The sequence below is a fragment of the Mirounga angustirostris genome, unplaced genomic scaffold (assembly GCF_029215605.1).
Source record: "Mirounga angustirostris isolate CCGP_5_RB_7025 unplaced genomic scaffold, mMirAng1.0.hap1 SCAF_1, whole genome shotgun sequence".
Taxonomy (NCBI): Eukaryota; Metazoa; Chordata; class Mammalia; order Carnivora; family Phocidae; genus Mirounga; species Mirounga angustirostris.
Genome location: NW_026991709.1, coordinates 26,674,751 through 26,701,225, shown reverse-complemented (window position 1 = coordinate 26,701,225; position 26,475 = coordinate 26,674,751). Strand labels below are relative to the sequence as shown.

General features: G+C 37.5%; 1 protein-coding gene across 2 annotated transcripts in view; it reads left to right on the top strand.

The window, feature by feature from the left end:
• Nucleotides 1-11,937, top strand: part of LOC123863282 (uncharacterized) — a 691,187-nt gene extending 679,250 nt beyond the window's left edge. For both annotated transcript variants that reach the window (XR_010407905.1, XR_010407906.1), the window contains exons 4-5: nucleotides 5,753-5,931; nucleotides 7,652-11,937. The gene's annotated coding sequence lies outside the window, so the exon portion shown is untranslated. The remainder of the gene's footprint in view (nucleotides 1-5,752; nucleotides 5,932-7,651) is intronic.
• The last annotated feature ends 14,538 nt before the right edge of the window (nucleotides 11,938-26,475 follow it).

Sequence of the window (26,475 nt, the reverse complement as noted above, 5' to 3'; positions counted from 1 at the left end):
CCAAAATTTATGTTGGAAAATATACTTTTAAATGTGAATGTTGGGAATAGATGATCCATTGAATCTTGTATTTGTGAAACAACACATGTCTATAGCCTCTGGAAAGTTAGCTTAATAATCTTGTACCAGAAAAATTACCTGGTTCAGGGAGGTTGAGGTTATTGGAAATTCTATTTGTTGTCTACTGCTACATAAAGAATTACTCCTAAACCAGCACCTTAAAACAACAAAACACTTATTACGTTACAGCTTCTGTAGGTCAGGAATCTGGGCACAACTTAACTGTGTGCCTCTGGCTCAAGGTCTCTGGTGAGGTTGCTGTCAAGCTGGAGGTCAAGGCTGCACCTCAGAACTCAACTGGGACTCAAAACATCTGCTTCGAAGCTTGCTCTAGCAGTTCTCAGAAAGCTTCGAGACCTTGCAGTTTGCTGAATAGAGGGCCTCATTTCTTTACCAGACTACCAAGGCCTCCGCACAGGACTGCTGACAGCATGGCAGCTTGTCTCCCCCAAAACTGCAAGCAGTGAAAGAGAGAGAGAGAGAGAGAGAGAGAAAAACTGCAGATGGAAGGCACGGTCTTTTCAAAACCTAATCTTGGAAGTGCTATCCTGTCATCTCTAAAACAGTCAAACTCATGGAAGCAGACTGGAATGGGGGTGACTAAGGGGCTGCGGAAGGGGGAGGAATGTGGAGATGTTAATCGAGGGGTTAAAAGTTTGTTACGCGAGATGAGTAAGTTCTGGAGATCAAATGTATAACAATATGACTACAGTTAAATAGTGCATTACATTCGTAAAATTTGCTGAGAGGGTAGATCTTGGGTGCTCTCACCACATACACACACCAAAAGTAACTATGTGAGATGGTGGATACGTTAATTAGCTTGATTGTGGTGATTATTTCACCATATGCATATCAAAACATAAAGTTATACACCTTAAATATATACAATTTTTATATGTCAAAAAAAAAAGTGAATTAATTAGCCCAACCCACTCAGGGAAGGGGATTACTCAGGGATGGGGACAACAGAGGGCTGAGAACTAGGAGGCAGAGATTACTGGGGCCATTTTAGAGGCTGTCTAGCACAGTACCCAAGAGTGATCCTAATGACATTAATGTAGATTTTGTGAGGGTACTTAAATTTTCTCATTTCAGAGTTTTTTGAACTTACATTAAATTAACATTAAATTTAAAAATTCAAAATTTATACACACACATACACACATACACATTATGGAAAGTACTCTATGGAATACAGAGATAAATATGTTATGAGCCTGAACTCTTAACAGTTTCTAATATAACATGGGTGTTATTTACACCTCAGTTGGAAACTTATATTACTTTTGGAGTTCTGCTAAATAGGTATGTATACATATATTCTTCATATGGCAAAATGGGGTATGAGGAAATACTGTATTCTTTCTTACATGGAAATACATTTTAAAAAGCCTCTGTATTTAACATTGTAAATGTCCTAGAAATAATAAATATTAATAGTAATATCATGTTTAAAAATTGATATTCTTAGCTTTCATCAACAAAATATTTTTATTCTTAAGAAACGGAAATTGAAAATTTTCTAAAAATATGTAAAGGTGAAGAACATAAAATACTTTTACATTTCATATTTATTATAATCAAATACAAGATGAGGGGAGTGATGATAAACCTCTGCAAAGCTTCTTAAAAAATTCATTGCAGATATATCATTTGTTAAGTATTAAGATTAATAAAAAGCAATTAAATTAAGATAATTAACACCAAATACAGTGTTCATGCTCAGTAGGGTTACTTTATATGGGATTTTAATTGAAAATTGACAACTTGTTACCCAGCATACTAACCAAGGGCTTTTATTTCATCTTGAGAAGATTATATATCAGTATAAGTCCAGAGATTAGAAAAGTCTTTGTAATTACACAAATTGTCTCTCATATCATATCAATTTAAATGTTACATAAAGATAGAAGAAGAAAACTAAAAAAGTTAAAACAAACAATCATTGAACTGCTGGGAAAAAGTCCATATGAAGGGCATGTTGTGTCCTCTACTAAGAAAATATCAGTTTCAATTCTCTATTAATCAGCTAATTTCCATAGTGTGAATCCATGTAAACTATTGAACTAGATGAAAAGAAACAGATAAGTTCAAATGTTGCAAGTAAATGATTATGCTAATTCTCAGATTCAGATACGATTATAACACATTAGTTATACCATTGTTTGGTTTATTCTGCATTTCAAATTAAATTTCTACAGTGAGGTAAATGCATTTCTCATAACACATAGGAGTTATCCTTATGTCAGCACTACTGTTGACTAAATCTGTGGTCTATCAATGATTATATTTAAAAATATATTTAAACAAAAATCAATGAGGAAGTAGTTGGGTAGATACAGTGTTGACTGGTTAGGTAAATTTGCCTACTAATTGAGTAGGCAAAATTTTCTTGGGTAGGTAGAGAATTTCTCATATTTTGTGTAAGCTGAGCCTAAAAAATTCATCATTTTGATATGTAATATCCACTATTCAGTCATCTATTAGATTCCAACAAATATCAGTTAAGCACTTATTATGCAACAGATATTATAATAAACACTCTGAGGAAGAAAGAAAGAAATAAAAAGATAAATACAAAGGTAATATTAGAAGTGGTCCATGAAGTTCACTACAGATAATGTCATAGAACCTAACCTCATGTACTGTATAATAAAATATGAAGGCTATTTATTTCCCAAATTGAAACTTATGTTACTTTTTGGAGCTCAGCTAAGGAATGATTAAGGGAATCTCCCTGTATAAGTCAGCATATAAGTTCCCTTTCTCCTCCAAGAAACCATGCAAAAGCCACAATGACAATAAAGACCCTTATAACTGCATTTTCAGAGAAACTAGGAAGTGAAATTGAAATGTACATATTGAAGAGAAGCTACATTGAAGAAACTGCAGAGAATAATATGGGAGTTATAGAATTGCTTAGTGGCAGCATATATCAGAAAGCCTCAGCAAAAGTGTATTTCCTGAGGTGACTGGCTCATTGTGAACTGTGAAAGTATACCCATTCTTAGCCATAACAAGAGTAGGAACGGGTCTGAGCAGCACTCATGGCCAACCTGCCACCAGCCCCAACCTGCAGTGGTTTGGATAAGAGAAGCAGAGGAGGGAGAACTAACAAAAATTTCCTGGGAGAGAAATTTTAGCAAAAGGTAGTCCAGAAGGGTATTTGTCAGGGGTCACCTTGGTGGCTCAGTTGGTTAAGTGTCTGCCTTCGGCTCAGGTCATGATCCCAGAGTCCTGGGATCAAGCCCCAGAGCCCCACGTCGAGCTCCCTACTCAGTGGGGAACCTGCTTCTCCCTCTCCCTCTGCAGGTCCCCCTGCTTGTGCTCGCTCTCTTCAATAAATAAATACGATCTTAAAGAAAAAAAGAAAGATATTTGTCAGCAGAAGAGAGAGAATCCGGATTTTGAAATTTTAAAGAATACCCTGGAATATCTAACCCTACAGAAACTTTCTGATAATAGCTTGTCCAGAAAAACTTCAACTCATTCAGTGATGAGTTGTACAAAAGGAACTGGAAGAGCATCTATACAAAAATAATATAAAAAATAAAGCATAAGGCATACCACAGAGTAAACCACATTGCCATGGTGCCTATGAAAATTGTGAACAAATATTTCAGCATGAATTGAAAAAAAAACAAAACTTCATGAAACAAGAGCCTTTATAACATTAGACTAGAAACACAAATAAAGAACTCAGGTAAACGAAAATTTGGATCTGAAATGAACTATCTTCAGAAAAGAAGTAGAAAGGGGCGCCTGGGTGGCTCAGTCGTTGGGCGTCTGCCTTCGGCTCAGGTCATGATCCCAGGGTCCTGGGATCGAGCCCCGCATCAGGCTCCCTGCTCGGCGGGGAGTCTGCTTCTCCCTCTCCCTCCCCCCTGCTTGTGTTCCTTCTTTCTCTGTGTCCTTCTCTGTCAAATAAATAAATAAAAATCTTTAAAAAAAAAAAAGAAGTAGAAAAAGATCATTGTAAAATAAGGGGAAATATGAAGGCCACAAAGAAGGATGGTCACTAAAAAAGAAAAAAAAATAGTAAGAAGTAAGATAAAGAATAGAAGTGAAAAATGAAACATGAAGAGTTAAAAATAACCTAAAATATTAGCTATTTAAGTTGGGTAGAGTTCTCTCCAACATATGCATAGAGTCCCTGATGAAGTCCCTTTGAGGAAATAATGTTAGACAGTGGCAAAATATTTGGTAAAACTGTCCCTTACTAGGGCGCCTGGGTGGCTCAGTCCTTAAGCATCTGCCTTTGGCTCAGGTCATGATCCCAGGGTCCTGGGATTGAGCCCCGCATCGGGCTCCCTGCTCAGCAGGAAGCCTACTTCTTCCTCTCCCACTCCCTCTGCTTGTGTTCCCTGTCTTGCTGTGTCTCCTCTGTCAAATGAATAAATAAAATCTTTAAAAAAAAAAAAACTGTCCCTTACTATAAATTAAAAATTTTTAAGTGGACCCAATGATCTTGTGATCCCAGGTAGAATGGAAGGTTGGGCAAGATGGTTTCATACAGAATGGCAGAAACATATACTACCTTTTCAAAAAATTAAAACATGATAGAGAACAAGCATGATTTGGAAAAACGAACTGAACCATGAGACAGAAGATTTGGGTTTTGGTTCAGGTTCAGTTACTAACTTGCCTATGATTGTGGATGAGCCACTTAATCCTCTGGGTTTCCTTTCCAGATCTGGGAAAAAAAGGTGGCGCTAGATTAGGCGATCTTCAAATTCCTTCCTCCTTTTAATATTCTGTGGGTCTATGATTTAATACAGTGTTCATCAAACTGTGGCCTAGGAAAACAGCTTTGGAGTCTAGCCATTCGTCAACCTGCTTATCAGCTCCCTGTCCTCAGCTTCCCTGCAACACGCAAATAATGAATAGCTGTTTTTCCAATTCTAGAATTATGTAATTCGAGTCATGTAAAGAATAAATATTAGAAAATTCAAGAAATACCACTTTTTCAAAGGGATTCAAAACTCATTGACAACAGGATAGTTCCCTAAACACACACACACACACACACACACACACACACACACTGAACTATCCTTCTAGGCCTCAACGTCATAACAAAATCATGATTATATTTTAATATATATATTTAAATTTACAAAAAGTACATTTTTACTCTTTTGTAGACTGAGATGTGGCCTTTGGGTAAGCCCCAGGAAATGTTCTGTTCATTGTAAAATTTAGCACAATTAAAACTGGGTGAAATATTTCTTCCTCTAAGTGGTTTGGCAATTCACGATGTAGTATGATTTATGTTAGTCTTATAGCAATGTACCTAAATTCTGTCTCCTGTCTCTGCATTCTATGAAATTAACTCCTTAGAGTAAGATCTCACTTACTTCCTTGATAATTTCCAGAGCACATACTACAGTGCTCTGTACAAATACGAGCTCAAATACGGTTCTATCTTGACTCACCCATGATATGAGAAAAGATAGGAGGTGGAAGGTCGGGTGTAGCCCTCTGTGAGTGATCACTTCTAAATTCTCCTGCCTTGATATGAAAGTGCAATTAAGAAAAAATAGGCAAAGGATACAAAATCTTTATCTACAAGGTCAATAGCTCTTCCCAAAGAGAATAAATGTTCTATGCATAAGATCATACCATTTATACAAGAAAATTTTTGCATGGCCAAAACATATAATAATGGTATTTTTGTCTTCTATCCAAGGGGGATTTGATACCAGGATATTTCCCTTCATAGCAAGAGAAGGATGACCGTGACTTTTATAAATAGGTTTTGTCTCGAAATGCAGATTGAATGAAGTTTCTTGAGAATTAGACTACAACCTCAAGTACAATCGCTATATAGCCTCTGGAAACGTGGAATATGGCTGCTGTGCCATTTTGGTAATGCCTTACTGTGTTTCTTTTTCCATTAATCTAAATGTTTTGTTTTCCATGGGGACTCTCCTGAAACTGTGGTTTTCTTGTCTAGGAAATGATAAAAACCAGTTTCAAATCTTGTACTGAAGTTAGAATCAGCATTTCCTAAAGAAATGGTCCCGCATATCTCCACTCTTACACAATTACCAGTTGACACACTAGTTTTATTCCCCATACAGGAAAGTATGTGTTTGGTGTTTTTTTTCATCAGTATCTCCTATAAAACTGCAGTATCTCCTATAAAACTTCCTAAAATCCAAGTGGCAGAATTGAACATTTTTTAGCCAGAGAGGGGATCAATGTTAATCAAACCAAGATTCAAAACAAGGGCAATAAAACTGCACCTCACTTCTCTGTAGGTTTGACACAGCTGCTTTAGCAAGTGAACCAACAGAAATGTGGGCTGTGCTCCTAGGAGGAATTCTGTCCTAATTATCCTCAATTATCATGGATATCACCTGTTTTGAATTTCCTACTCTTACACCTTGACTAGTTTTCCATTATGGAACTTATTTGTGTTTGTAGGTATCACATAAAAGATACACAGAATGTATCTAAATATTCTCTATTTTCCCCCATTCTTCTTTATTGTGTTAAATTACCATATTATTTGTGTGTGAAAACCTATGGCAACTATATCCAAACTAGAATAATGTATCATGTTATTACAACCAAGTCTAAAAAAATGAAATACTGCAACAATGATTTGGCAAATTATTTGTCCTCTCAAGTTTATGTAAGATTTTCAGGAAAACTAAAAAAAAAAAAAAAAAAAAAAGCCTCAATTTGCTCAATTACATTTTTCTTTTTCCTACTCCCAGTATTCAGAGAGGTCAGAAAATTGAACTAGAGGGTGCCTGGGTGGCTCAGTCCTTAAGCATCTGCCTTCTGCTCAGGTCATGGTCCCAGGATCCTGGGATTGAGCCCCGCATCAGGCTCCCTGCTCGGTGGGAAGCCTGCTTCTCCCTCTCCCACTCCCCCTGATTGTGTTCCCTCTCTTGCTGTGTCTCTCTGTCAAACAAATAAATAAAATCTTTAAAAAAGAATTGAACTAGAAAATATCTTTATTTGGATAAATAGCTTTGTAGGAAAAAAATGCTTTAAAGATCATAATTTGAATTAGTTGTTCTTGGGAAATTAAAATCCCACCAATTGAAAAACTAGTGTTTTCATTCCTGAGAAATATCTAAAACTAAAACGTTATTTTACAGTGGTAGTAAAACTCGACAGAAGTTGGTATAAGAAACAAAATCAGTCATTTTCCAGTGTAGACCAGAAGCAAACACAAGAAAATTTATTTGAGTTTTAAAATATAACATATTATATTAGATTCATAAACGAATCATGATGTTAGTCTGAGATAGACACAAACTGAAAAACATACTGCACTGGATATGCCCCTAATGCTTCCTTATTTTCCATCTCAATAAAAAATTTTCCTGGTTTCATTGATCAAAATATATTTATGCAGGAAATCTTCATGATGTATGTTTTCAAGAAATAGTTAGATTAAACTTGGGTACTCCGGTATGACCAGAGGTGATATAACCTTTGAGACATTGGTACATCAATATTTTTATCACTTAAAACCACTCAGTACTTCCTGGGATCTGGGATTTAGAAATTGATGAGCTGGCTTAGCAAAATCATAGCTGATCATCAACCAATTGTTCTTACTTCACAGGACACATGGATTAGCAAAAGTCTTCCGGGGATTCCACACTGTCTGAAAGAGAACACATTTTGCTTGGAAAAACTTCGTGCTCATCACTGAGTTCCTAGGGCAGAAGGGAATAAATGCTTGAAATTTCTTTGCCTTTGAAATTGCAGAAGTGATCTCTTGTGGAACCGAGGGGCCCTAATCAGCCAAACCAGAACTGTTTCTGAGACCTACAGAACCTCTCCCAGGTCTACATATTTCCAATTCAACTGTTAAATTCAAGACTCTGGATGATGTACAGTGGAAAGGTATAGAAGACCTACCCTGAAGGACCTAATAGTCTATAAGCAGAGGTAATAATTCCACATCAATATCTGGATAAATAGTGAAAACTAAACTCACCCAATCTGGAGCCATCATCAGTCTGACTTGGGCTAAACCTGTGCCTTCTCATGCATTTCCTGTTTTAGTAATAAGACCTCTCAACACAGATACAGAGCAACCTTCCTAATCCCTTCTTCTGTCTTTACCTCTCTATCCCTGCTACCTAGGTTGTAGCTCAAAAACTAACCTCATTTCTCCCTCTAAATAACTGTCTAACCAGTTCCCCTAATCCCTTAGCTTCTTCAAGATGACATCTCTAATATGCACTTCTGATCATATTCCTCATCATTCACCTACAAGCTGAGCTCCAAACTCTTGTGTATAGAAGGTAAGCCTTTTTCATCTCACTCCTCACTTTCTGTCCCATCTTCTCACTTCTTCCCTCCATTCAACTGAAGTTCTGGTCATTCTGAATTATTTCGTTGTCCTCAAATACGTGATTAAACATGTGTCTTTGCACGTGTTCATATGTCTGGACTGCCCAATGCTACCCCACTCTATAGCCGATGTGGCTCACTGTGAACTTTTGCTCATCCTTCACACTCAGTCCAAGCATTTTTTTTCCTCTGTCATATATTTCATAATGCCTCAGATAATAATATAGCCATTTATTTATACAATAGCATCTGTGGTTCTAGAGATTCAGAGCCTTTTCAACATGATATTGTATTTGTTCTCATGTCTGTCTCACTATTATATTACAAATATCTTGAGGGGAGAGGCAATATGAGGGCTTTTTTCGACCTCCAAATCCCAAGCTCTTACTGCAATATTGGACACACAATGAATTCTTGACAAATATTGAGTTAAAAACATAATTATAAAGTAATAACTCAAAATAGCATGTGGGAAATACTATAATAGTTATACCTTTGTTGATAGAGAGTAGATCAAGCTGAGAAAATCAGGAAAGACTTCACGGTATAAGGTGTAGTTGACACAAACATAAAAGAATGCATAGAATTTATAAACACGGAAATGGAAGGGAGGAAAAGCTTAGGTTAGGGAACTTCGTGATCAATAACAAGAAGCTGAAAAAAATATCTCCTGTGTGTGAGGATCTGATCTGAATAGAAAATGGGTGCGAAGTAAAGAACTGTAATAAGATAGAAAAGTCAGCTTGGAGAATACATTGGTAAAGGTCATTAATATCTGGCTGAAGAATATAAATTCATGTTTTTTCCGTAGGAAATAAAATATAGATATATTTAAGAACTGTTGTCTTCACACACACACGAACACACATATATTCTGTCAGGAAAAGGAATTTTAATAAATTAAGTAGGAAAGTTAGCTCAGGGAAGATACTATGGAAATTCACATACAATTGTTTTTCTCTTGAAAAAAAAAAAACATATATATTTTAAAGGGTACTGCCGTAGCCATAGCTCTAGATACAGATGCAGATACAGACATTGACATAGATATTTGGACAAATTTAAAGCCAAGAAATGAAATAGTAGGATGTTGACAAAATGTAGAAGGGTTTTGACAACCTGAATTTGGATGACTATAATTCAGAGTATATACAATTCTAGGAGAAGCAATCTGCATAATTCAGTATCTGGCTAGAGAAAATGGAGGTAAGGGAAAGGGAAAAGTCAGAACAGAAAGAGATGAGTCAAAATTCCCACTGATGAGGCATCATTTATCTCTTATCTGGTACGATTAATTTCCTTTCTTTGCATCAGCCAGACAAGCTTACTGAAGGTAGGGTCATTCATTCTCTCTTTGGAAACCCCACCACTCAACAGAGACTGTGGTCAGTTTTGGGTCATCAACAAAATCGAATTGATCTGACCACAGATCGATACTTAATGCAACCTCCTGCCTACAGCTGCTGCCATCTATGGCATTTGACTATTTTCTTTGAAATTAGCATCTCCTGGGCCATGGAAGAGGCATAGCTATGTTAGAGTTACCTGTCTGTGGTTTTGTTGTGAGTGCTGGTCATGTATCAAATATCTACACTGTGCCTTCCAAAGACCTGAGACTATAGCACTTAGCTTCAATGTTCTTACATAGTTCAATGGTCCCTGCTGTTTAATCTTACTGCACATGGAAAAAAAAAACAAAAAAACAGAAAAAACTGTGCCAGCTTGAGGAAGCACTGTCTTATTGTCACAGTAAATACACTGGTTTATGCTAAACTTAGTGAGATGTACCATGTTTGCCAACAAATTATTCTTAGCAAAAATAGCAACACTTGTGCATCATCTAAAGCTCCAAAAAAGTACTGTATTTATCTTTCAAATAGTGAAATGTAAATTTAGAAAACCAAGGGAATTAAGACACTGAATCTTTTATGCCCTCTTTATTATGTTTTCTCTTTGTGGAAAACAAGCTGTGCGGTATAAAGTATCACCTCGAGAAAAAAGGAATGCCAAAAATACGTGTGGCTACCACTTTAAAAAATGCAAGTTTTTTCCCTTTCCTTTCCAAACGATTTAAATTATAGACATATAGAGAAATTACCTCCTCGACTATACCAGTCCTGAATACTGCCTGTTATGTCTACAATAGCTATTACAAAGATTTCTAAAAATCCTTGTAATTTCTACAGAGATATGGGGACTCGTCTTTTAATCCAAGTATTTTGGCTTTTCTTGCTCTCTTTCCTCTGCAAATTATAAAGCAACTGGAGTGCATTCAGCCAATAATGATCTAGTTTGAATTTTTAAAAAAATCGAAATTGTTCGGGAACTGTCTTTCAGCGATGTAGGCATTGAAAAGAAACTTGGGAATTACTACTGTTCTTTTCTGTGTCTACACATGACAGATCTGCTGTTCCTATGGTTAATTCAGTCAAAGAAACCATTTGATCTGAGTTTTTGACTGAATGACCAGCGGTTTGACTGAGCTCACAGCCATCGTGCCTGCTCTGGCCGCGCATGTCCACCCGGGCTTTGTTTGCGTGCTGGCGGTCTCTGCACAGAGAACACACAGCATATGCCAGGTGGCCATGTGTCTGAGGCAGAGGGAATAGAGAACAAAGCAAAAAAAGCTTCCATTTGGACAGAGATGCTTTAAGCCATCCGACTGCCAGCAACGTATTAAAGAGAGAAGAAAATGCAGTGATGCCTGAATATACTCAACAGTAAACAACTTCAAGCCTGAGATTCAGATCACAAATCTTTCTCTGCTGCTGCTGACGAGCTCAGCTTCAGCATGGCTGCAGGAGACAAAGAAACCTGCTTCAAGAGGAAAATGGGAGAGGAGATCTTCACACTCATTTTAATCTATCTCCAATCCATAGTTTTAGGGACCCATTATATAATCATTGTATTCTCATGGCAGAAGCCTGTTCTGTTGAAAGTGGGAATGGGGAAAGAAGGTTCTAGAATGGCAAAACCAAGGACTTCCTGTCCGTCTTTCCTCTTTAATGCTACCCTCTTCTTGGTAATTACCATACTGCTCACAACCGTCTTCCCCACAAACTGAGGAATAGAGTGGGCAGATGCTAATGCCATCTCAGAAGTGATGGGGGCTACAAAATATTATTTTAGAAAGGAGGTAGGATGGCATGGTTCCCTAAAGGTCGGAATGGGTAATTTCTCATATAAAGACAATATTGCCCTCATCCCCTGCATCATGCTTTAGGATAAATAAAATGTCTTGACTGCATCATTTTCCTATTACTCATTTACTGAGCACCTACTATGGGCTAGGTGTAGGCTGGAAGCCTAACTTTCCGTTCAGTATTTCCTGTCTTCCCAACTGTAGCTACTAACTGTGCTCCATTGTATTCATCTTACAAATAAGCACAGTGACATTCAGAGCAGTTAGTTGATATGCTCAAGCTCACTCAGCTAATTAGTGTGATAGTCATTTAGATCAAAGCTTATCTGATTCTTTTCTTTTCTTTCTTTTTTCTTTTTTTTTTTTTAGAGAGAGAGGGCTTGCATGCGTGCACAAGCAAGCAGGGGTGTAGGGGCAGAGGGCGAGGGAGACAATCTCAAGCAGGCTCCACACTCAGCTCAGAGCCCGATACGGGGCTTGATCTCACGATCCTTAGATCATGACCTGAGCTGAAATCAAGAATCAGACACTTAACCGACTGAGCCACCCACGTGCCCCAACCTTATCTGATTCTAAAACCTGTATTAATTACACTATACCAAGCTACAACTATCATTCATAAATAAGTCAGTTTTGCAAGGGTCTCCCAGATGCCCTGTGTTCTACAACCTGTGTCATTTAAAAAACCCCAGATGAGTCTTTTAATGGAGTATTATCCTATTTCAGATATTATAACACTAAAACTCTTGGCAGCCAGATGGCCTAAGGCTGGGTCAAAATTCAAGCACAGGTCCACCTCGATATATACATATCTGAACGCTAGTCTGAAAGCTCCACTGACCCGAACTCAAGCAAGTGTAAACAGTCCATTCCACCTTCCCTGAAGCTGTCGTGTCATCCTGAAATGAACTTTTTGGGTACAAATTTGAATGGATTTTAACACCACAGAACTTCGTGTATTTGAGTATTCTGTTCCCTCTGCCAGGAATGCATTTCTCTCTATTCCATCTGACAAATTCCTTCCACTCGAGCTTTCACAATCTAGTTCTGACGTTTGTTTTTAGACACACTCTAATTCCAAAAGGGAGAACTCGTTGCTGCCTTGCTGGTGTTCCAACAAGCACCGTATTTGTACCTGTACTCGAGCATTTTGTCATGTTGTACTGGATTGTTGTTTGTCTCTGTGTGTACGACTCCTCCAGGCAACTTGGGATCTCCCAGAGGACCCATTCCCTATCCTGCTGACCTTTAGATTAGCTTCCACGATCCAGGTCAGTGTCCTATCAGGTCGGTGTTCAAAAACGCTTGCTAGGAGTGTGTAATCAAGTGATATTAGAATGAGAAGCCATTAGAAGAAATGCAGGTGTGTATGTGTTTGTGGGTTGAAAAAGCAGTGTGGAAAAGGAAGAAATGCCATTTAGGTTGCAGGGACAAAGTTGTATTACCTCTTATCTGGCTTTTAAGGGGATTTTGCTGAGCAAAAAATCCTGTATTTGTAGAAAAGCCTTACCTAAGCTGCCAATACCATCTAAGATTATTAAAAGAAGGATTTTAAAGATTTAATTTACTTTTTGTCATGCACTGCTTGCTATTTGCATTCCACTCTGGTTGAACACTGAAATGAGACAAGACTTTATCACCTTTGTGTCTGGTCACGTCTGCTTGCTAGGCTCCCTTGCTAGCATGGTGCCGCAGGATCAGGCTGTAAACACAGGAGCAACACAGTTCAAGGAAAGAAAAAAGAAAAAAAAAAAAAAGGAAAGTTGCTTTGGTGCTAATTGGATGGAAATATAGTTAATGAAAACATTTCTTGGTGGCAGACTTTATAAATTCCTCTTTTCCTTATAATTAAATTTTCTAAAATGTAGCCATTTGGCCTTAAGTATCTCATGGCTCTAATACTGGCACAGTACAGCTTGCTTGTCAAGCTTAACAGGGAAAATATAATGGGAAAATACCATAATTTTATAGTTCTTGTAAAAATGAGGAAATCACCACCCGCACAAAACCCCCAAATAGTATGTCCCTAAATCTGCCCACAGACGGACCAAGATACACGTTTTCAGCTATGAGGATGACCCTAGAAACCTCTTTGGGGTTTATTTTCGTTTACCCTAACATAACTGTAGATCCATCTCAGCAAACAGATGTGCCGAACATGAACTTTATGTTCATTGGCTCAGGAACTGGAGCTGAGAATTTAAACTAATTTCCATTTTTATTATGTAGTATGACTTTTGCTTCTTTGTTCTCTCATAATCAACTTCAGTCCCCCTGAAAATACCTTAACTGATAGCTTCTAACAGGGTTAGATTGTGTGAGCTGACTGTAGACTTGTTTATGACTGCCTTATCCACATATGCACCTGACATACTTTCTCTCAGTGGAACAACAAATTGGATTTTTCAAGAGCAGGAGAAAGGTACAAGCTACTTCTAATAAAGTAAATATGATACCTCTTGTGTGTGGCAGAATCTTTTGAACTGAGTTAAAAGTGCATTTCTGAGGCATCAAGCATGGGAAACTCGGCATCTATAAGCTTGCTACAGAATAAATTGCACGGAACTCCCAGGTGGTGGTGAAGAAGACTATGTCTGAGCACACACACAGGCTCTTCTTTCTTTGCCCACAGAACACATTGCCCTTCCCTCTCTGACCTCATTGTGCTTGTGTTGGTTAATTTTATGTGTCAACTTGACTGGGTTAAGGGATGTCCAAATAGCTGGTAAAACATTATTTCTGGGTGTGTTGGTGACAGTGTTTCCAGAAGAGATTAGCATTTGGTTCAGTAGACTGAGTAAAGCAGATAAATGGCCCTCCCTGGTGCAGGTAGACATCATCAAATCCATTCTGTGCCCAAATAGAACAAAAAGGCAGAGGAATGGTGAATTCACTTTCTCTCTACTTGAGCTGGGACATCTATCACCTCCTGCCCTTGGGCATCTGTGCTCCTGGTCCCTGGGGACTTGGGCTCAGACTGGGTCTTATACTGTTAGGCCTCCCACCCCATTCCAAACTCAGGCCTTCGGACGGGGACTGAATTATTCCACCAGGTTTCCTGGGTCTCTGGCTTACAGATGATAGGTCACAGGACTTCTCAGCCTCCATAGCCATTAGAGTAAATTCCTATAATAAATCTCTCTATATATGTATAGATAGATGATAGATAGATAGATAGATAGATAGATAGATAGATAGATAGAGATATAGAGATATAGATATAGGTATATCCTATTGCTTCTGTTTGTCTGGAGGACCTTACTAATACAGTGCTCCTACAGATGATAACTGTGAACCGCATGTCCTTGGCTCTCCTGCAGGATGACCTTCAGTTAGGTTTGGCCACTGAGAGCACATGCAATAGAAAAGGGTGGGAAAAGTGAAAAAACTACATTTACTTGCCCTCTCCTCCTTGCTCTGATGCCTGCCAAAAGTGTGGCAGTGGCTGTATCCCTCTACACCTAATGTTTCCATCAGAGTCTTTCTCCATGGTCCTCACTCCAGTGGTCCACCATAACTGTGTCCTTCCAGTGTTGCTTTGGCCCTTGGAATGGCCAAGGCTCCCTAATATTGCTAGTATTTGGGTACCTCACCAACTCTTGCTTGCTCTCTTATTCGTGCTACAACTCTATATGTTATTTCTTTATTTAGAACTTTTCATATCAACCTTCTGAGATGAATCCAGTGTCCTGTTAGGACCCTAAATGACAAAGAATACAACCATTCTTTTTTTAAGTTAAATGGTCACTTGAATAAAATAACCCACTGAATAGCTATGGATTGATTAACTGGCTTCCAGTAGGAAGAACACTGTAAACAAGGTCATTTAACTGCCTCCACCTTTGACATTCATAACAAAGAGTGGTAGAACATAAAGCAACTAAATTCTGCATCTTCTAAGGAAATTAAAGTCTATCAAAACCTTCTAGATTCTTTAAGAAATCTGCTAGATTGAGTGTAAATTATTTCATATCACAAAAGGGGTTGACTCATGATTCTCCTGGCTGGGACACAGCATCAAATCAAGGAGGAAGGGGATAGAGAAGACCCAACGAAACTAAAGTCCTTTAACACAAAGTGGCAAGGACAGGCTGGATTCCAGGACAACCTAGCAAAAAAGAAAAGTTTTCTAGGACATCTTTGTGGCCAGAAAATAAGGAAGTGCTCAAAAATGAACTAAAAATATTTAAAAGACAAAGGATTTAAAGGGGCTCCCACTGGCCAAATATGGCCATTCTGAGCTCAAAATACATGATAATCAATAAAATAAGAATCCCTATTTTATACTGAGAAAGAAAGAAAGAAGAAAAGAAAGGAAAACGAAGCAAAGGAAGGGAAGGGAAAGGAAAGGAAAAAGAAAAGGAAAAGGAAAGGAAAGGAAAAGAGGGAGGGAAGGAAGGTGGGAAGAGAAGAAGAAAAGTAGGAAGGAAGGAAAGAAGATCTTCCTTACAGTAGAAAACAAACTAATACATATATAATGAGGGGGTTAATAATCAACAGGTGCTAAAATAGTGGGTGAATCTTCTGCTTTGATGAAGAAGAAGACATGTCCAGAGTCTCAAAGAACCTCACCACAAATTCCTTCTTAATTACTAAGCTACGCCTTTTGTAAGTTATGGACCTAAAACTACTAAAATCACACATGACCATGTCAATTATTTTTCATTTTCTTTTCTAGTATCTTAGCCTACTCCAAGGAATTAGCTAAAGATTGGATTTGTGAGTCATCTCTTCAGAGACTAGGCTTCCATTTTGGAGAAGCTTGTACCTCTGACAAATAACCTAATTATTTCATAATTCCACCAATTCTTAAGCTAGGATTTAGATGACCATTTGAAAGAAAAGGTCTCCTTAATATTGGATTCCTTCTAATGACAACTCTACCTACTTATTATATCCTCTATTTAACCCCCACATCCTCTAATTGCTTCTTGTTGAGAGGATGGGTCCCTTTGTTTTATTTCCATTTTCCATCAGATACAGTTTGAGGTAACTTTTCTCAGACTCTATAGTGAACTCTGTCCCCTTACAGCAAGTTAAACCAAAAAGACTGCAAATATTCCCCATAAGTAACTATACAAACTATTTGCATAGTGTACATCAGCCAGCAATTAGTGATTACCATCTTTCTGAGATGCCTCAGGCTAACAGCTATATCCTGATAGGGAACAGTATCTACATAGGAGACTTAGCAAAGGCTAAGATTCCCCTTCCAGAATGCAACAAAATGAATTTCTCTAAGAACTTTTCTTTCAGGCTATAAAATTATTTCATTATTCACTATTTTTTCCATTAATTTTCATTTATTTAAAAAAATCACTCATTTGGAATACCTCAAACTTCTTTCTTTTCAGATTATAAAGGCAAAACAATTTCACATAATTGTGTACTTTGTCTACAGAATCCTATAATCTCACTCTCATTTCATGTTGCAAAGCCTCATGAAGTCTATGTGCTAATTTTGCCAATGGTTTCCATCCAGATCTAATCAGACAGGGTCACTCAAATAATGGTCAAGGGATTTCCCTAACCCTGATTACAGCAGAGTTTCCAGCTCTTCTTTAAAATGTGTATGTACTTCTTCCAAAATTCTGCTTGCTTAACAGGTTCGTGTTTATTCTGTATGGGAACCTAAGGAAGTAGAAAAGCCAGAATTATATTTCAGACTTTTCCAACTGTCAGTTTTGTACTCAAACAAACTAGTCATTGCTGTCCCTCAGAAGGAAAGCTGCCTCTCACTTATAAAGAACCCTCCTCTTGGAAGATTCTGTATCTTAAAAGGTTGTTTTGAAATGTTGATATACATACAAGTAAAAAAATTCTCCAGGCAGATTAAATGCATATATAAATTTATAATAGCCCACTGACTCCAGTTGGCAGAGTTATAGCTTTAGGATAAGTGGCAAAACACTTTCCAAAGAAGTTTGGAGACTCTTTTTTGTCTTTCTGCCAAGTCTTCTCCACTGAATCTCATGCACTGACTAATGCATATGCTTGTTTGTGTAAGGTTCCAGGGAATGGTCTTTATTAAGCCGGGTAGGTGAGAATACTATCAGCTAAGGCCTATTTGAACTTCTTGACTTGGATAGGTTTTGGCTTCTGCTATATTTCTAGTGGCTGTCCTGCTTTATATACATCAACATTAGCAAAATGGGAGTCCTGCAGATTTAATTCGTATTCAGTAAGCTCAAATATGAAATATGTTTTATAATTTTAAATGTTCATTATGAAACAATACACATACTTATTACTGACCCTCCCACTTCTCTCAAGCAATTTCTTTCTTCTACAGTATCAGTGTTCACTGTAAGTAATTATTATTCATTGCTGCTAAATATTTTACTATATAAATATACTTCAATGTATTTATTTATTTTTCTGCTTATGCATAAATGGGTTGTTCCCTGTTTGGGACAACTATAAATAAAGCTAGGGAATGTTACTGTACATGCTTTTTGTTGCCATAAGCATTCATGTCTATTGTGTAATTGTGTAAACTCAGGAAGTGATTATATGTATATTTAGCTTTGGTAAGTACTACCAAACTATTTTCCAACAAAATGATTATCAACTGGGGTATTAATTTGTATAATGTTTGAGAATTCTACTTGATTTCTATCTTCTCTAATACTTGATATTTTTAGTCTTTCAAAATTTTAGTCATTCTCCTTGGGATGTAGTGTTATGTCATTGTGGTTACAATTTGTATTTAGTTGAGGTTCATTAAAAAGAATTTTTCTCACTGAGCTGTTGGCATTCTTTATATATCTTGCATAGAAGTCCTTTGATTTTATATATATGCCAATATAATTATTTATATGCAGTCATACATTGTAACTTATAAATTATAAGCTTATGTATAGTTATAAAAGTTACATAAGTTACATATATAAAATGGATATAATCATTCTCTCTCGTTTGCTAATTTGACTTTTCATACTCTTACTACTACTATCTTTTAAGTGAACAGAGTTAACTTATTTAAATGAATTCCAACTTCTTAATCTTTTCTTTCATAGCTAATTATTTTTGTCTCGGTTATGAAATCCTCCTACCACAACATCATGAAGGCATTCTCCTATGATTTTTTCTAGAAGTGTTCTTTGGTCTTTCACACTTATGTCTAAATTCCATTGCCAATTCAATTTTGTGAATGGTGTGAGGTACAGACTAACTTATTTTTCGGATGGATTTTCAATTGACTCAGTAATTTATTAAAACCACCATTTTCCTGCACTAAACTGCTGTGGCATCTTTGTGATAAATCAGGTGCTCATATGTGTGAGTCAGGTTCTGGATATCCAATTCTGTTCCATTGGCCGATCTGTTTATTTTTACATCAGTGTCATTCAATGCCACACTGTTTTGCTTATTGCACCTTTGTAATTAGACCTGATCTCTGTCAATACAATTCCGCCAGATTTGTTCTCCTTTAAAGATTGTCTTGCTATTCTAGGTCTTCTGCATTTCCATACACATTTAGAATTAGCAGGCCAATTACCCCTCCTCCATAAAAAGCAAACAAGCAAACAAACAAACAAAAACAAGAAGAAAATATCCTTCTGTTATTTTGATTGAGAGAACATTGAATATATGTATCAATTTTGGAAGAACTTACATTTTAATAATTTTGAGCTCTACAAGGCAGGAACATGTTCTATCCATCTATTTATTTGGATTTAAAAAAATTTTTCTTGGCACTCTTTTTTGTTGTTGTTTACAATGCAGAAGAGTAAGAGGTTTTTCATTTGAACTATTTCTAAATATCTGGGGGTTTTATTTGTACTATTATAAGTAGTATTTATTAATTTCTTTCTTAATATTTGCTGCTAATTTATAGAAATGCAATCATTTGTTGTGTATTGATTTACAATTATATTTACTAAATCGACATTATTCTAATCATTTTTTGTAGATTCTTTTGAATTTTCTAAGTACATATCCATATCATTTGCAAATAATGACAGTTTAAAGTTTTTTGGTTTTTCAGTTTTTGTTTTAGAGAGTGGGGAGGGGCAGAGAGAGGGAGAAAGAGAATCTTAAGCAGGCTCCAAGCCCAGCATAGAGCCCAACGTATGGCTCGATCAAACAACCCTGAGATCATGACCTGAGCCAAAGCCAAGAGTCGGACGCTTAACCAACTGAGCCACCCAAGGCATTCTACTTCTACTTCTAATTTCCTTAGTTTTTGTCATGACTGGGTATTGAATTTTATCAAAATGTTTTTTGTATACGTATTAAGATGATCACATTATTTTCTCCTTTATAGGGTTAAAGTTGTGAATTACACTATTGCTTTTTAATATTAAAAACCAACCTTGCAATCTTCTGGTAAGCCACACTACATTATTATTTACTATGTTTTTAAGTATACATATACAGATTCAATTTGCTAATGTTTTGCTTAGAATTTTTTGCAAAGATGTTCATGGGAGAATTTGGCTATAATTTTCTTTCCTGGTAATGTCCTAATCAGGGTTTGCTATTAAAGATATGCTGGCTAAGTGTAATTTTTGAGTCATTCTTCACAGAGCATGGTGACTAACAGCATGGTCTCTGAAGTCAGATTGCTGGGTTCTAACTTCAGCTCCATGATTTACTAGTTGTATAATTCTGACCAAATAATTCTAGGAAATGGTGTCAGAAGTCTCAGATCACATTAGCTATGTAAGTCTAGAAAAATTATTCACTATATTAAAATTTTAATTCACTATAGTAAAATTTTCCTTTATATGCTACAAAAAACATAACAGTACTTACTTTATAGGGTAGATGTGAAAATTAAATGGGATGAACTATGTAATATATTCAATATGGTGCCTGACACAGGAAGCACTCAAATACTAGCTGTGTGTATAGATAGGTAGATGATATGAGATAACACAAACACACAGACACATACACAGTTGACCGTGTCAGTTGGACTGTAAGCATATTTTTAATCTATAATTTTGATTACCAAATCTGGACATTAGTGTCATTGCCCATTCTTATTCTCTACCTGCCAACCCAATACTTAAACACTTTCTTAACTTTAATGGAAAAAAACAACTTTCACTTTCAATGTACCTAACACTGTGTATGTTTAAGATGGCTGTTAACTCACCTTGATTTGTCCATTGTATAAGCCAAGTTTCTCTGGTTTAACAGAACTAATAGGATGTGTGTATAGAGAGAGATTTATTATAAGGAATTCATAATAAGCAAGTATGGAAGCTGGCAAATCCAAAATCTGGCCAGGGGGCCAGTAGGTGGAGATCCAGGAAAGCCAGTGTTCCAATTTAAGTCGAAAGATCTTTTACTGTAGAATTCTGTCTTGTGTGGGAGAGGCTGGTCTTGTTGTTCTACTTAGGCTTTTGACTGATTGGATGAAGCCCACCCACATTATGGAGGGCAGTCTGGATTATTCAGAATCTACCAATTTAAAAGCTAATCTCATCCAAAAACACAAACACTCAGAATAATGTTTACCAAATATCTGGGCATCCTGTGGTCCAGCCAAGTTGACACAAAATTAACTATCATATTCATTTAAAACCATGCAATTCTGATTTCAGAAAGAATCTGATTCTGGGTTCTGATTTTTTATCTTCAGAAAATAAAATATACTTGTGATTTTTTAATATTTATTTCTCATTTGGGGGGATTTAGGAGTGTAGGGGAGTTAGATTTGTATACCGAGTCCACCATTTTGAACTCAAAGCTTCTGTTTTATAACCTTGACTAGGGAGGGAAAAATTTAAAAGTATAGCACCTGAATGATTATTACAAAGGTGAGGGTGATTGATGGATTCCAAAGGGCAAAGTTTATTGGATATTTTTACTTAGGTAAAGGAAATGAGGTTTTAACTGTATGAAGCCAGTTGCACCTAGCTACAGGTTCAACTGCAGTCTCCATGTTGGAAATGCAAGCTTCCCTCTCCTGCAAGGAATCCTTCTGTGGATGATGGGTAATTGAGCAAGATGAGAAAACTGATGATCATTTTGGGTCACAGAATGGCCACCTGAGGTCCTGCTCAGGATGAGAGTGGAGTGTTCTTTATTTCCTGTGGTGTAGAATTAACTGCCACAAACTATAACTCAAATATAGCAGGATTCTAGTTTTTCTTATTCTTATAATAATTACCTTTATCTCTTTTAGCAAATTGTGGGCTAACATGGACCAGTTCAAGCATACTCATAAGCGAAGTATCAGATTTACATGAATCAAATGTCAATTCCAATCATCTCTGGAATCTCAGCATCCCAAATAAGACAGGAATTCAGGACTACCTAAAATCCTATCTCTATAGTTTCTGATATTGCTAAGAGAATACAACATGGATAAGAATACTATTTTGAGGGCAACTGGGTGTCTCAGTCAGTTAAACGTCTGCCTTCAGCTCAAGTCATGATCCCAGCATCCTGGGATGGAGTCGCACATGGGGCTCCCTGCTCAGTGGGGAGCCTGCTTCTCCCTTTGCCTCCTGTTCCCCCTGCCTGTGCTCTCTCTCTCTCTGTGTCAAATAAATAAATAAAACCTTAAAAAAAGAATACTATGTTGAGTTCTGCTTAAATTTATGTAAAAATTGGGGACAATAAACATATACATATGCATATTAGTGATTCCCTGTTGGGATAAGGGAAAGATCTTTCTTTCTTTCTTTCTTTCTTTCTTCCTTTCTTTCTTCCTTTCTTTCTTTTCTTTCTAAGATTTTATTTATTTGACAGAGAGAGAAACAGCGAGAGAGGGAACACAAGCAGGGGGTGTGGGAGAGGGAGAAGCAGGATTCCCGCCGAGCAGGGAGCCCGATGCAAGGCTTGATCCCAGGACCCTAGGATCATGACCTGAGCCAAAGGCAGATGCTTAATGACTGAGCCACCCAGGCACCCCAAGATTTTTCTTTCATGAAATACCCTTTTACACATTTGACTTAAACTTTGTCATGTACATATATTATGTTTTTCAATTAAAAGTTCCAATGAACTTTAACAAGTCATCTCGTTACAGAGTTAATATTTTTTTAAAGAAACTGAGGTGGTTGTTCCTTCTATGAATGAATAGCTGTGGCCTAACGAGATTATCCCCTTATGTTTCTACCAGGAGAAGCAAGAAAGATCAAAAGGAACATGGGTGAGGAAGCAATACAAGATCCTGACTTCAGATACCACTGGTTTCCAGCTAGTAACTTTCTCCCAAGCATGAAGTAGGCATGTAGGTAATTTTCATGACTCTGGAATAAAATTGAAATTAGAGTTTTTAATTCCTGGAAAGGATTCAGAACACACATGCTTTTTTAATGTAACTGAGTTTCTGTGGTTTAAAAAGGGAAAGTACCTACAGATCTAATTCACGTCCCAAGTAGATAATTTATTCATCTGGTTGGATCTGGCTTTAATTATTGAGAAATTACCAAAATTGAGTACTTAGCACTTCCAAACAAACAGAATTTTGCAACTGAATTCACTTCTAAGTTTTAGTAGGTCTGTTTTGCTGGAAAAAAAAATTGTTTATATTTTAATATATTTTTTTAAGATTTTATTTATTTATTTGAGAGAGAGAGAATGAGAGAGAGCAAGCACATGAGAGGGGGGAGGGTCAGAGGGAGAAGCAGACCCCCCGCTGAGCAGGGAGCCCGATGTGGGACTCGATCCCGGGACTCCGGGATCATGACCTGGGCCGAAGGCAGCCGCTTAACCAACTGAGCCCCCCAGGCGCCCTTAATATTATTTTATATGTCTTCTTTCTTTATTTATTTTTTTCTGCCTAGCCTCCTGGAATAAATGCCTCTAAGCTAACTGACGACTTTTCAAAGCTAGACCATTTGTCCCGGTGCTGGTAGGAATTTCACTGCACAAAAACTGTCCCTACAATTTTATTGAAATCTTACTGGAACCAATAGGAACAGAGACGCCTCCTTTTGCCTATGCTTCCAGGATTCCGGTGGAAAACCATTGCCATTTGCACTGTACGCTAATGACAAGCTGGATGTTGGCATGAAAGCCAATATGTTCTTACACTGCTTTCTGAGACAAGTAATAATCAGTCTGTCATCAATGTCATGCTGCAATCAGGCTTTGACAAGGTTTGCAAATAACTTGAAAGGAACTGCTTATCCCTGAACACTGCGGATCAAAACCAGACCTGAACAAAAACTAAGAGTCTGCTGTGCGTCAGCTGCACAGTCTCTGGGAACGTGCTGTGCATAAGCAGAGGTAACAACCATCCCTCATCTCCCTCTTCTCCATTTTTAATTTTTTTTTAAGAAGAACTTTCTCTGCTACCCAGTCCCGGAAGCTCACTATTCAGAACCATGATGGAGCCACCGAGAAGGCCCGACCTGATTGGAAGTACCAGTTGTATTATTCCTGCAAATGGTTGGAAAAGTAAATAACGCTCCCATCCTTGGGGTGCTGTCTTTTCTTACATGAGCTGTAGGCAGGAGTTCTCGTCAAACTCAGTAATGCCATCAGTGAGGGGACTGTGTACATGTGGGACTGAGGCACCAATTGTTTCTTTTCCTCTCTTCCCCTTCTAATCTTTCCCACCCCACAGAGGAAATGGCATGTGTGTTATTTACTCACCGCTGTTCCTGACACTTGTCGATTGGTAGCTTTTGCAGTCCTAAGAAACAAGTGTGATATATACGACTTTGAGAATACTTATATAAGTTAAACTTATAAAAGTTTGAGGACAAGGTCCTTTGCGAGCAAAAAAGATTTTTTGAGACGTGTCAGCTGGTCACAGTTCTGCTCAGAACTTTAAAACATGCTTGTACTTCATGTGTGTATAAATAGCTGGACAGCTACATGACATGTGGACTTAGGCATTCGTGAATCGTGCCCAAGACATGAGCATAGATTTGAGGTGTGAAGTAATTTTTTATTTTATTTTAGCTAAAGAGAAGAATTTAGTTCAGTTATCTTGTTCTTTATTAGGAACCCTGAAAATCTGGTGTTACTGAGAGGGCAAGACATTCAAAGCTAAGTGAAGATGGGAATGAAAAGAAGAAAGCAAATGCATCATAAGTGAAAAGACCACATTATAAAAAGAAAGGAGATGCAAAACATATTTAAGATCCTATTTCAGGTGATGATAGTCATCCAAGACCATAGACCCATACAGCCCTAAAAAGAACTGTCCAATAAAGTGTCATTTAATAAATATATGCTGAGCACCATAATATTGGCTCAGTATCATGGTAGATACTATGAGATAAGCATGATGTATAAGAATGAATCCCTATTTTTTCAAGAGTTTATAATCTGGTTAGAAAAAAGATACCAGTGCACATGAACATGTAGCAGTAATTGAAAGTACATAACGTAAGCACTGAAATATGAGGCAAGAACCACTCGTGAACTACACTGAGGACTTGTAACAAATATCCATGAGCAATTTCTTTAAGCCACATTTGTAGATGTCCCCATTTTCCCAGTCTTCTAAGCTTACTTGTTACCATTTAATCCAAGGCCCATTCTTAGGAATACAGGAAGTTCAGGCCCCACCTCTGTTGTGTCTGAGGTTCCCACAACGTGGGCTGCACTTATAAATCTAGGTTGTCACTTGTCACCTCTCGATTCTGACCATAGAGCTGAGATTCTTCAACAATTGCCTCTGTCCATCATTGTATCTCTTTGCTGATCCTGTTCTGTCTAGTCAAGCTCACCCCAAGCCATGAATATATATATATACCCATACTTTGACTTCCCTACAGCAGTTCACCTGAGACTGTATTGGTTTAACAAATTGAACTGAAGTTTTAAGGACTGCATCAAGGAATTATAATGCAGAAAGGAAAACCCTTAAAATTGGTTATAAGGTAGCATGTCTCTTGGACTGTACCACCCATGCCTGGTTTTTTTGCTGAAGCCTTAGTACAGTGCCTTTCTGTCTTCCCCTGGAATCAGAGACCCTTCTCTCCCAACTACCTAGATCTCCAGCCTCCCTCTTCTGGTTTCGTCAGTGCAAACCCAAAATCGGTTAACATGACAATATGACAACACCTCAGGTGTGTGGCCCTGCTCAGAATGAAGTCAAACTTCTATATAATTGACAAAGCCCTTTAAACCCTTTCTGCTGAGGGGCGTCTGGGGGGCTCAGTCAGTTAAGCATGTGCCTTTGGGTCAGGTCATAATCCCAGGATCCTAGGATCCTGGGATTGAGCCCCGCATTGGGCTCCCTGCTCAGTGGGAAGCCTGCTTCTCCCTCTGCCCCTCCCCCTACTTGTGTGCTCTCTCACTTTCTCTCTCTCTCTCTCTCTCAAATAAATAAATAAAATTTTCAAAAATAAATAAATAAACCCTTCCTACCAAGTAATCTTTGGAACCCAGTATTTTAATTGACAATTTTAAAAATTACATTCTTAAAAACTCTACCTTCTTATTCAATTACAAATTTCAATGCAGCAAATTTTGTGTACTATTTAACAGGAAAGTTTTTCGGTTCTCAATATGTAATATTGAGGTCTGTAAATAAACATATTTATTCTTTCCCTATTTCCCAGACTCATCTTTGTTTCCCTTTCCATGGGAGTAGGAAAAATTAACCTAGAATTCTCATGATGGAACCTTCTCCCTTATGGAAAACTAAACTGTGATTTCAACTTAGTTATTTTTGAAGAAGCCATAGGGAATTCATATTCTAAGATACTAAGTAGTTTAATTTCAGTATTTGTGCTTCTCATCTATTTCAAATGACTCAGCATACTTCCAAAATAATCATAAAGGGCACCAATTGTTCTAGGAGACTCAGAGGTAATTGGGCACGGCATCAAGGACAGAGATCCGTGGCAGCATACTAGAGACCTTCTGGTGGGCTCACATTATTCCACTAAATCATTCATCTGCCAAGTATTTCCAGAATGCCTGCTAGGGAAGGTGCTGTGCCAGAGCTGATGAGTCAGTGATGAACAAGAAAGTGGAGTACTGACCTTCAAGGAGCCCATACAATAATCAAAAAGACA